General features: G+C 49.3%; 1 protein-coding gene across 1 annotated transcript in view; it reads right to left on the reverse strand.

Moving 5' to 3' along the window:
* Positions 1–1,187, reverse strand: part of COL22A1 (collagen type XXII alpha 1 chain) — a 320,593-nt gene extending 319,406 nt beyond the window's left edge. The window contains exon 1 of the mRNA XM_003933680.4: positions 818–1,187. The gene's annotated coding sequence lies outside the window, so the exon portion shown is untranslated. The remainder of the gene's footprint in view (positions 1–817) is intronic.
* Positions 1,188–11,214: the final 10,027 nt, after the last annotated feature.

Raw genomic sequence — 11,214 nt, forward strand, 5'->3', positions numbered from 1 at the left:
AGGAGGGGACCCAGCACACAGCTGTGGGACAGGCCGGCAGGCGGGGCCTCCTTCTGCAGATGCCGGATAAGCGTATCCACCTGTCATCCCTCAGTCTTGCCTTGAGTGGGGAGAAGGGAGGACACGTTTTCCAATGACACAACTAATTCAAATTGTGCTTGATCAAGTGGCACCAGAAGCTCTGGTCTGCTCCAGAACACGATACGCAGGGGCTGGAGGAAGGACAAAACGCCTCCCTGACCTAGATCGAGGGGACGAGGGTGGTGGGGGGATGGTTATAAATTACTCAAACACGAACGAGAGGTAAATCGGGATCAAGAAAGCCAGGTTCCTTGACAGCAAATGTACAACCAAAGAAAGGCTCTTCTTTCCCCACTCCCTGCTCCATTTCGCCGAAATCTTTTTCTCCTTTTATCCAAACTTCTTACTGGAAAGTTTAAAGAGCTGGTACACCTCAACCACTTTAAAGTATTATAGCAACCAGAAACAAGCTCTCGCATCGGACGCTCGGCGGCCACCGCTGGGCTCCTGGCTGCTCAGCTGGAATCAAACAGGTGTGTTCTCACCGACTCCCCTCGATTTTGCTCTGAAGTTCAGCCAAGGCGCCGGCACATCTGCTTCCAACTATAGTCACTCCCTAAAGAGCGAAGTGTGCTCAGGCTTCGGAAAGAAAAGGGTCTGTATTTGTAGAGAACACTCCCCAGCCGGCATCCCCCCCACCTCCCGCACCTCGTCCCTCACTGTCATCTGGGAAGATGCATCAGTTGAAGTCTGTGACCTTCAGCACCTGCAGCAAAGAAGAGAACCCGGGTCTTACCTGGCAGGGAGCACTCAGGGGTCCAGTCCTGGGCCCAGGCCCACTGGAAGCAGCCGCTGGGAGAAGACACCAGCCCCAGGTGTCCCTCCTGGGGGTCACCTGCCAGCCACTCGCCCACTCTCCCTCCCGCCCAGTAATCTCACAAACTCAGACTCTAAACAAGACTTGCAGTAGGCCGGGGGGCCAGAGAGAGAACTAGCTTGAAAACAAGTAACTAAATACATGCAGTTCGAAGGAAAGGCTTGAAAGGTACGGAATGAAATAGAAAGTGTGTGAGAAACAGAACAGGGACAGCGGGGAAGACACTTCCTTGCGGAGAAGCGCCGCAGCCTCGGCCAGCCCCGCCACTGCCCAGGAACAAAGCTGCCTGGAGCCTCCCCAGGGGCAAACTGGCCTCAGCTCTGGGATTCCCCGGCTAAGAGCGCGGGGCTGGGGAGGAGCTGGGGCTGGGGCGGGCCTAGGAGCGCGGGGCGGGAGCGGGCGGGGGCCCAGCCGGGAAGGAGGAGGAAGATGGGGGGGTGGGGGCTGGGAGCGGGGAGGGGCCGGAGGGGCAGGGGCGGACCCCGGAGGAAATGAGAGAGCCTGACGAGGCCCCGGGCAGTGGCGAGGGGCTGCAGGGAGAGGTGGGCAGGGACCTCGGGAGGGTTGTGGGGGACGGGACAGTGTTGGGGTCCAGGCAGTAACCAAGCTGCTCTGGGAAGCCCAAAAGAGGGGCTGACAACTTTCTGTCCAATGACAGGCTTCACTGGATACTCGGCTCCCTTTTCCAGCTGGTCTGAAATAACCCACCGGACTAGCACCACAGCTGCCCGAAACTTCGGGAAGTTTGGCGCCTGCAGTGCAAGGGGGATGCTGATCGCTCTTTGTCCAAATCTGAGACTCCCCCACCTGTCAGAGCAGGTAACCCTCACCCCATCTATGCCAGAGGCTCCACCTACAGGCAGCCCTGTTCACTGGCTGTGACTTCAGTTCTGGGGACAGGGGCCTGTGTCCTTATTTTAGGGGTGAGGACAGTGAAGCCTCGGAGAGAGCCTTTATAGCCTGCCAGCGCCCCCAGCAGAGCAGGGCTGTGGGCCCAGGTTGGCCTGATGAGGACACTCGCCTGGCTAATGAATGGGCTTCCCAGCCACGAAAGGCAGACTGTGAACAGGTGCTGGCCCAGCACACCCTTCTACTTTTTCTTTCTGAGCACACTGTTCCTAAAATGGGCCAGCCAGGAGTATTTTGAAATAGATGAGAACATGGCTTATTCTGTGTGACCTCCCCCACTCCCAACTCCCAATCTGTCTCCTAAACTCGGGGGTGTCTTTATTTGGTCGCCTGCTGGGTAGCAACGATTTCATAAACAGGCAGTATCCGGCTCCTCTGTGACCCAGGGAGCTCTCAAAATTCCAGACCCTTCTTCCCTCTCTGGTCTTGCTTTCTAGCCACTCTTGCGGAAATTCATTTCACATGCGTTGACTGAGCACCTCCCCCGCCCCCACCCCTCCCGCCACGCCCCACCCCGTGTCAGGTGCCCATCCAGTAGAGGAGAGGGCTGGCCCTATCACGAGAAAGGTGAGGGGCTGAGATGAGTGCCCTGCTTGTCAGCTATCAGGATGCGGGGGAGGCAGAGATGGAAGTGATTGCACCTGTGAGAGCCCAGTGTGTGCGCCTCTGGTCTTGCTAGTGTTAGAGGCAGTGAACCAGAGCAACTCTGTCTTGAATAGCGGCTGGGTAAAATGAGGCTGAGACCTACTGGGCTGCATTTCTAGGAGGTTTGGCGTTCTTAGTCATAGAATGAGATGGGAAAGCACAAAGACCCCACTAATAAAACAGGATGCAATAAAGAGGCTGACCAAACCCACCAAAACCAAGATGGTGACCTGTGGTCATTCTCACTGCTCATTATCTGCTAATTATAATGCATTACCATGCTAATAGACACTCACACCAGTGCCTTGACCGGTTACAAATGTCATGACAATGTCCAGAAGCTACCCGGTATGGTCTAAAAGGAAGAGGAGTTCCTCAGTTCTGTGAAATCTCCTCCCCATCTCCAGAAAATCATGAATAATCCACTGCTTGTTTAGCATATAATCAAAAAGGAGCTGTAACTACATTCCATCAAGCAGCCTGAGCCACCATCCTGCCATGGATAGCCATTGGTTTTTTTCCTTTACTTCTCTAATAAACTTGCTTTCACTTTACTCTATGAACTTGCTCTGAATGCTTCTTCTGGGGCCTGAATTGGGATCCTTTTCCAGTAACACTAGTGAGAACACAGACAGAAAAGAGGGATGAGGCCACCACGGCAAATTACAGCAAGTTATACTAAGTGCTGTGAAGAAAGCAAAAGACAGATGAGTCGGAGGAGAAAGTGAGGGGTGCAAACCCTGGATTCGGGACTGCGGAGAGTGTGCTGAGAGGGTGGAGGACTGAAGGATAGGCAAGGCCACCGTGCAGAGGAGGAGGCCCTGGAGTTTGGGGGCTCACCAGGCAGAGAGAAAGACTTGAGCCCATGGAGACTGGAGTCCCCTGTGTCCTGGGACTTGTAGAGGGCCATGGCCAGGGACAAGGCTGGGTGGGGAACAGGGCACAGATGAGGAGGCTGGCAAGGCCTGCTGAGGGGACAGACTTGGTCTTGAGGACCAGGAGTCTCAGAAGTGTCTTAGAGGGGCAGGAGCATGGCCGGGGCAGGGCCTTGCAGGGTCAGCTGGCAGTGGCAGCATTGGAAGGTGGTAGGGGAGGTGAGCTGGGAGACTACTCAGTTGAATAACTTCTGGAACACCAGAGAGAGAGAGAGAGAGGTAGCATCATCTCCAGGTACAAGGTACAGCCTCACCAGCCCATCTTTGTTGACTCAGGTGAAATGAAGTCTCTAAAGGGAGGGAGATTGGCCAGGTGCGGTGGCTCACGCCTGTAATCCCAGCACTTTGGGAGGCCGAGGCAGGAGGATCATGAGGTCAGGAGACGGAGACCATCTCAGCCAACATGGTGAAACCCTGTCTCTACTAAAAATACAAAAATTAGCCAGGAGTGGTGGTGCGCACCTGTAATCCAAGCTACTGAGGAGGGTGAAGCAGGAGAATCACTTGAACCTGGGAGGTGGAGGTTGCAGTGAGCCGAGATCATGCCACCGCACTTCAGCCTTGGTGACAAAACAAGACTCCATCTCAGAAAAAAAAAAAAAAAAGAGAGAGAGAGAGAAAAGAAGATCAGAAGGGAAACTGACGTTCCAGCCATGCACAACCCCAAGGGTTTTTTTTTGTTTTTTCCTTTTTTAAATTTCCATTTATTTGAAGATGTGTTAAAAACCTACTAATGTCAGACGTTGGGAATGCAAAGCTGGATAGGATATAATTCCGACCCTACAGGAAACAAAAGTCTAGAGGGACAGTATCAGCTTTAAAACAAAGGAAAAATACATCAGCCACTGTTCTGGCAACTGGACGGCAGGCATTCCTGCTAATGGAATCTCAGGGCTCTGAGCTCCCAACTGCCCAGTTAAAAGAAAGTCCCTCTGCAGAAGTCCCTGCTACAGTTTTTCTTGGGACTCCTTGGTAGGCTGGAAGGTAGTGGTAGGGCGGGCTTGGCTGTGAAGGCCAGGTGGATTCCCACGGGGACTGTTCATACTGAAACTGCTCTTTTGAACCGAAGCTACCTTCACGGGCCAAGGTCACAAGACCTGGGAAGCTGCTAGCTGCTGTCAAATCGCATATCCCTGTGAGAGCTTCACCTCTGGTTTCACAGTGAGAAGAAGACAATTGTCCCCACGTGACCCCGATGGGAACCGACAGCGAGCATACTGGGGTTTTGCTTTCATTTTCTGTGGCTACTGTAAAAAATTATCCCAAACTTGTGTGCTTGGAACAGCACGAATGTATTACCTTGCAATTCGGGATGTCAGGAGCCCAGGATGAGTCCCACAGGGTTAAGAGCAAGGTGTTGGTAGGGCTGGTTCCTCCTAGAGGACACGAGAGAGAGTCTGTGCCTTGCCCCTCTTCCAGCTTCCAGAATTTGCTTTATTTATTTATTTAGGAAATGGAGTTTCACCCTGTCACCCAGGCTGGCTCCATCTCAGCTCACTGCAATCTCCATTTCCCAGGTTCAAGTGATTATTTCGCCTCAGCCTCCCAAATAGCGGGGACTACAGGCACCTGCCACCACTCTCGGCTAAATTTGTGTATTTTTAGTATAGACAGGGTTTCACCGTGTTGGCTGGGCTGGTCTTGAACTCCTGACCTCAGGTAATCCACCCACCCCGGCCTCCCAAAGTGCTGGGATTACAGGCACAAGCCACCGCGCCCAGCCCAGCTTCTAGAATTTTCCCACTTTCCTTTCCTCGTGACCCCTCCCTACATCACTCCGACTTCTTGCTTCTGTTGCCAGAGCTCCCACCACTGCAGTCAAATCTCCATCTCCCTCCACATAAAAACCCTGGTGATGAGATTGGACTCACCAGATGACCCAGGATCATACCCCATCTCAAGATCACTCACTCACACCTGCAAGTTCCTTTCACCACGTAAAGGAATACACATATTCACAGGATTTTGAACATGAGCATCTTTGAAGGCTAGAGTTCAGCTTACCATAGACCCCGAAGCATTACAACCTAGTGCCAGCTCTTTTGGTTCCTACGTGGCCCCCTTTCTCCCTGGATGCAGGCCCCATAGCAGTGGTTGGAGGGAAACAGGCTCTGTGGTGGTCATTTAGTGTATGCCAGGCACTGGGGTTATGACAACAAGAGGAACTAACAGTAACTTCATGGGGCTTGTGTACTACCCATGGGGGTGATAGTGATTATACAAACCAGTTTGTCATGGACATCCAGGTAGTTATAAGGAGAGGGGTTAAGCAGAGATGCCTTGGGTTGTTTCTGTTTTAGACAAGATGGGGGGCAGAGTCTAGGAAGACCTCCTGGGGGAGGTGTCCTTTCACAAGAAACACCATGAAATGAGGGAAGACATCACAGGGAGGACTGAGAGGGAGTGGGCCAGGGTGGAACAGCCGGGGCAAAGTCTTCACTGAGAAAACGAGCTTGGCACATTTGAGGGGTAGCCACCATGGGGTCCCCAAAACGGCCTCTCCCCTCTGATGGCCCTGATGATCTAGCACAAGTCCTGGCTCTGGGAACAGAATTTGCTCTCCACCACGAGCCCCTGCACCGCTGCTATCCCATGGCCCAGCACGCTCCACTCCCTGCAACTCCCAGCCCGAGCTGGGACTGCCTCTATGTGAGCCACCCACCATGGTGGGTAGAGCTAGAGCTTCCCCTCCACACACCCCACTCCAGGCAACCCCTTTTATACCTAGCCTTCCCATCTGCTGCTGCCAGGAAACGAATCAATGCCGCCGCTGGTTGGAGAAGCACAGGTGCGCCTGTGTAGACCGGTGGGCTCCTCCCGTCACCCAGCACCTGCATTTACACCTGAGTGCGAAAGCTCTAGGGAGGGGGCCAGACTGGGGGCGCATACACAGCACTGCCTCCCACACCCTTCCCTCTGCTGCTTCCCCAGACCAAACCTCTTCATGAACAGGGATCCACAGCTTTGGCAACATCATGCTCTGCCCCCAGGAAGGGCGTATTAGGAGGCATCACTTTGTTCTTCCACGTCTGCAACCAGCAGCCACAAGGCTGGGCAGGGGTTCTGGAAAGACAATTCCACTCTAGCCTGAGTAACAAGAGTGAAACTCCGTCTCAAAAAAAAAAAAAAAGACAATTCCTAACAGCACTCTGCCTCGCTTCCTTCCGCTTCTGGACTGTTTCTTTGCCAGGATGACAAATTTCTAAGATGTATTCAACAGGAACAGAAAATCTGCATATATATCATTACACACACAAGCATGCGGATATGCATTTAACAGAGAAATAAGAAAATGTCCCCATATGACTTAATTCTTTTCTCATTTCTACCACTCATTCTATCACTGTGATAATTAATGTCACAGGTTAATAGCAGAGTAACTTTCAAGTAATTCCCAGTCATGATTCACATTTCTCTGTAGGAATAGAAACCTCTCTGTATCTACCGTGAGTCGCCTCTCCAGGGTTTCCCAAGGCCGCAGTCAAGTGTTGGCCTAGCTAAGTCTCCTTCCGAAGTCTCTGGGGAAGAATCCGCTGTCAAACTTCCTTAGATGTTGCAAGACCTCATCCAGTTCCTTGCCACTGGGGAACCACGACCCCTGGTTTTTTTTTTTTTTTTTTTTTTTGCTACTTGTCAGCCAGGAATTGCTCTCAGCTTCTAGAAGTCACCTACCTGCTGCAGGAGCCCCAAGGATAGCTGATTACTGACAGTGTCCTCATCCAGGCCACTGGAAGCTGACCTTTTCTTTTTCTACCTCCTACCACCAACCAGAGAAAGTTTTCAGCTTTCTGGGACTCATGTGATTAGATTTTGCCTACACAGATAATCACCCTATATTAAGGCCATTTGTGCCACACAACATAACACAATCACAGGGTAGCATCTCTTTACATTCTAAAATTCTGGTGGTTGGGACAGAGTATTCCCTGAGGGCCTGCCAACCCTTTTTAAACATTCTCACTTATTGAACTTTTGTATTCTTCTTTTTCTGAAACACACACACACACACACACACACACACACACACAACCAGTGTCTTCTCCATTTCAAGTTGACTTTAATCTCTATGAAGACAGTAAATACATCATTTTCTTCACTGCTGTATCTCCACACCTAACATGGGGTTTGGCACATGAAACAGTGTTAACAGTATTTGTGAAATGTGTGAATAAATGAGCAAAGGAATGAACAGGTACAGTGGCTCACTCCTGTAATTCCAGCAGTTTGGGAGGCCGAGGTGGGTGGGCCACCTGAGGTCAAGAGTTCAAGACCAGCCTGGCCAACATGATGAAACCCTGTCTCTACTAAAAAATACAAAAAATTAGCCAGTCTTGATGGGAGTTGGTGCCTGTAATCCCAGCTACTTGGGAGGCTGAGACAGGAGAATTGCTTGAACCTGGGAGGCAGAGGTTACAGTGAGCTGAGATCATGCCATTGCACTCCAGCATAGGTGGCAGAGCAAGACTCCATCTCAAAGTTAAAAAAAAAAAAAATGAATGGCAGGGAGATAGCAACATGCTAAATGACTCACACAGGGCCAGTATATAGGTTCTCAATCAGATATGAGATTAACATTTTAAGATTCACAGGACTGACAGGTAATATGAAAGCCATAAAACAGTGATGAGACCAAACTGACATGGTTGGAAGACACACACTCCAGAGGGAAGATAGGAGGTTTCCAATATGAGACACTCATGAGCTGCCCATCTTGGCATGGAATCAGGGACAAGCTCTTGGTTGGAACCATGTACTGTGGGTTAGCTTAAGGGTCTCAGGTTAAAACTGAGTCTCAATTAAAACATCTTAAAGTGCAGGCTATAAGCTTCCACCCTTAAAGATGTGTTGTGGAAGAGTCATGATGTAACAGATGCCCCGGACCTGGCAGATAGAAGATGCTCATGAAATGGTTTCCACAGGAATCTGCCAAGTGCGATAGAGGCAGGAAATAAATGCTGCTTCCTCTGTTCTTTAGGTTCTTATAATGTATTTGGGGAAATAAGATATAAACACAATGAATCACAACAGAGAAAGTTGAGATTATATACAATTGGCAGACATGGTAGACTGCTTGTGGGCTCCTAAGAATTTGTAAGAAAAAAAAAATGGTGAAAGTTTTTGCTCAAGTGATGAAGAAACTTCCTGGAAGCATGAGACTTTTAATTCAAAATTAAAATATCTTCATTGTAAAAAATACATGAAAATATTGAGAAGCAAAAGTAACACAAATACTCATAATACTATTTAGTAATAGTATTATTAGATAATACATATATATTATTACATAATACTATTACCAAAAGCAAATCGTTGTTTAGGCTTGTTGTACATTTTTCTAGATTGTTTTCTATGACTAAAAAATTAAGAAAAATGATCCATATCATTTTTCGGTGTTGCCCTCAAGCTTTTTATCATACATGCCTTATTTTCCCTAAGGACAGATGGCAATTATGAAATTATCTTCTGGTGCTGCCATATACTATTGTTAGCAATTCACACTCTGATTAAAAAAGTGATATGGGTTTGTCTGGGTCCCCACCCAAATCTCATCTTGAATTGTAGCTTCCATAGTCTCCACATGTCATGGGAAGGACCCAGCTGGAGGTCACTGAATCATGGGGGCAGGTTCTACCCATGCTATTCTCAAGATAGTGAATAAGTCTCAAGAGATCTGATGGTTTTTTTTTTTTTTTTTTTTTTTTTTTTTTTTTTTTTTTTGAGACGGAGTTTCGCTCTCGTTACCGAGGCTGGAGTGCAATGGCGCGATCTCGGCTCACCGCAACCTCCGCCTCCTGGGTTCAGGCAATTCTCCTGCCTCAGCCTCCTGAGTAGCTGGGATTACAGGCACGCGCCACCATGCCCAGCTAATGTTTTGTATTTTTAGTAGAGACGGGGTTTCACCATGTTGACCAGGATGGTCTCGATCTCTTGACCTCATGATCCACCCGCCTCGGCCTCCCAAAGTGCTGGGATTACAGGCGTGAGCCACCGCGCCCAGCCGATCTGATGGTTTTATAAAGGGCAGCTCCCCTACACACACTCCCTAGCCTGCTGCCATGTAAAATGTGCCTTTGTTTTTCCTTTACCTTCCGCCATGATTGTGAGGCCTCCCCAGCCATATGGAACTGTGAGTCATTAAACCCCTTTCCTTTATAAATTACCCAGTCTCGGGTATGTCTTTATTAGCACTGTGAGAACAGACTAAGACAGAAAGGAACTCCAGGATGAACTGAAGATCCTTGACAGAGAGCAGGGGAGGGGAACGTAAGAAGCACAGATTTTAGAAGACTGTACAAAGAAAGACAGGGCGGAATACTGCAAAGATTCTGACAGAAAGACCACATGCCGGCTGCAAACCAGTGATTCCTATGGGAAGGCAGGCTTGGAGGTGAGGCAAATGTGAAGTTCTCGTAGAAACCACAGGCGGTGGAGCTGGAGAGATTCGGAGCCACAGGTTGTATTCCCTTGTTTTGCCCGTGAAGAACCAGGAACACAGAGAAGGGAGGAGAGGAACCCACAGCAGCCTTCTCAGGTCGGAGGCTGACCTGGGTCCTGAGAACAGAATTCTTCCGCTCGGCACCGCGCTGCCCTCACAAAGGCCTGGAGAAAAGCCAGACAGCCAAACTGCACCGGCTTAAGGAGGGGAGAGGGAGTTTGGATGGAGGCCCCACGTGGATGTGACTCTCAGCTTGCAGTCGCTTTCACCAAGGCTCCCAGTGAGAGGCCCCTCCCCTCCAGACCCACGCCTCACCGTGCATCAGATTTCCCCCTTGCAGCCACGGCCCTTTGACCTTAAGGCCTGACTCCTCTCTGTTCACACCCCCGTGACCACCCCTGCCATCTCCGATCTCTCCATTCTTGCGTGCAGGACATTTTAACACAACAACATACCAATGGCCCTTGTCCTCCTCCCCTGAATCCCCGCAGCTCTTGCATCTACAAGTCTGGGAGATTCTAGAAGCAATGGGTCCTGTCTCGACCGGTGTACTTCCCACACCCAAAGCAGAGCCTGGCATAGGCAAGTGCTCAGTGAACGTTGCGTAGTCTCTAGAAAACTGTCCACTTGTTAAGACAGTTCTTTTATTGATTGTATGGTGGCCTCCAACCCTCAACCTGACCTGAAAGGAAGTTTCCTGAAAGAAGGAGCTGTTGCTGCTTTACAGACTGTTAAACGCCTAGAACCTGGAACAATGTGGGTAATTGTCTGGTACTCTTATAAATATGTTGCCTGAATTGGTGAGAAGGATCGTACGCCTGCCTGTTTGACAGTAGCAGAGCACTGGAATTCCAACTGGCTCTTAATGGATTTAGATTTTGTTTGCCTGTGGTTGATTATGTAACTCCACAGGGCAGGGCATATGTGAATCTCCCGTAACATCTCGCAGTATTGCCACATGTACAGAAGCAGCTTAATATGTGCTAAGAATTTATTCCAGTCAAATCATTAAGTGCTTGGTTTTTAACCTCCTCAGAGATCTGTCAAAACCACCCCTCACATGCATTTCACAGAGATGAAAGCTTTATTTAGTAGGTTTCCCTAATATGACATTTTGTTTTTAAAATAATATACATGTGATAATATTTTGTTGACAAAACTGCCTTCAGTTGTAATTATTTCTTTTGCATTATTTCTTTAAAGAGTAGAACAGATTACTTATAGTAATACTCCATTTATGTCTATAAGTTCATGTACCCACATTGACATCTAGCAAAAATATAAAATAAAGTTTGCAATGTTTCTTGGGTTTTTGGAAACTCGATTACTCCAGCGTGGGGCAAAAAGCCACAGCTTCCTGAAACACTTGATCTTGGAAAGTTGAGCCTGGT

Source organism: Saimiri boliviensis, chromosome 15, assembly GCF_048565385.1.
Source record: "Saimiri boliviensis isolate mSaiBol1 chromosome 15, mSaiBol1.pri, whole genome shotgun sequence".
In the NCBI taxonomy this organism is placed as follows: domain Eukaryota; kingdom Metazoa; phylum Chordata; class Mammalia; order Primates; family Cebidae; genus Saimiri; species Saimiri boliviensis.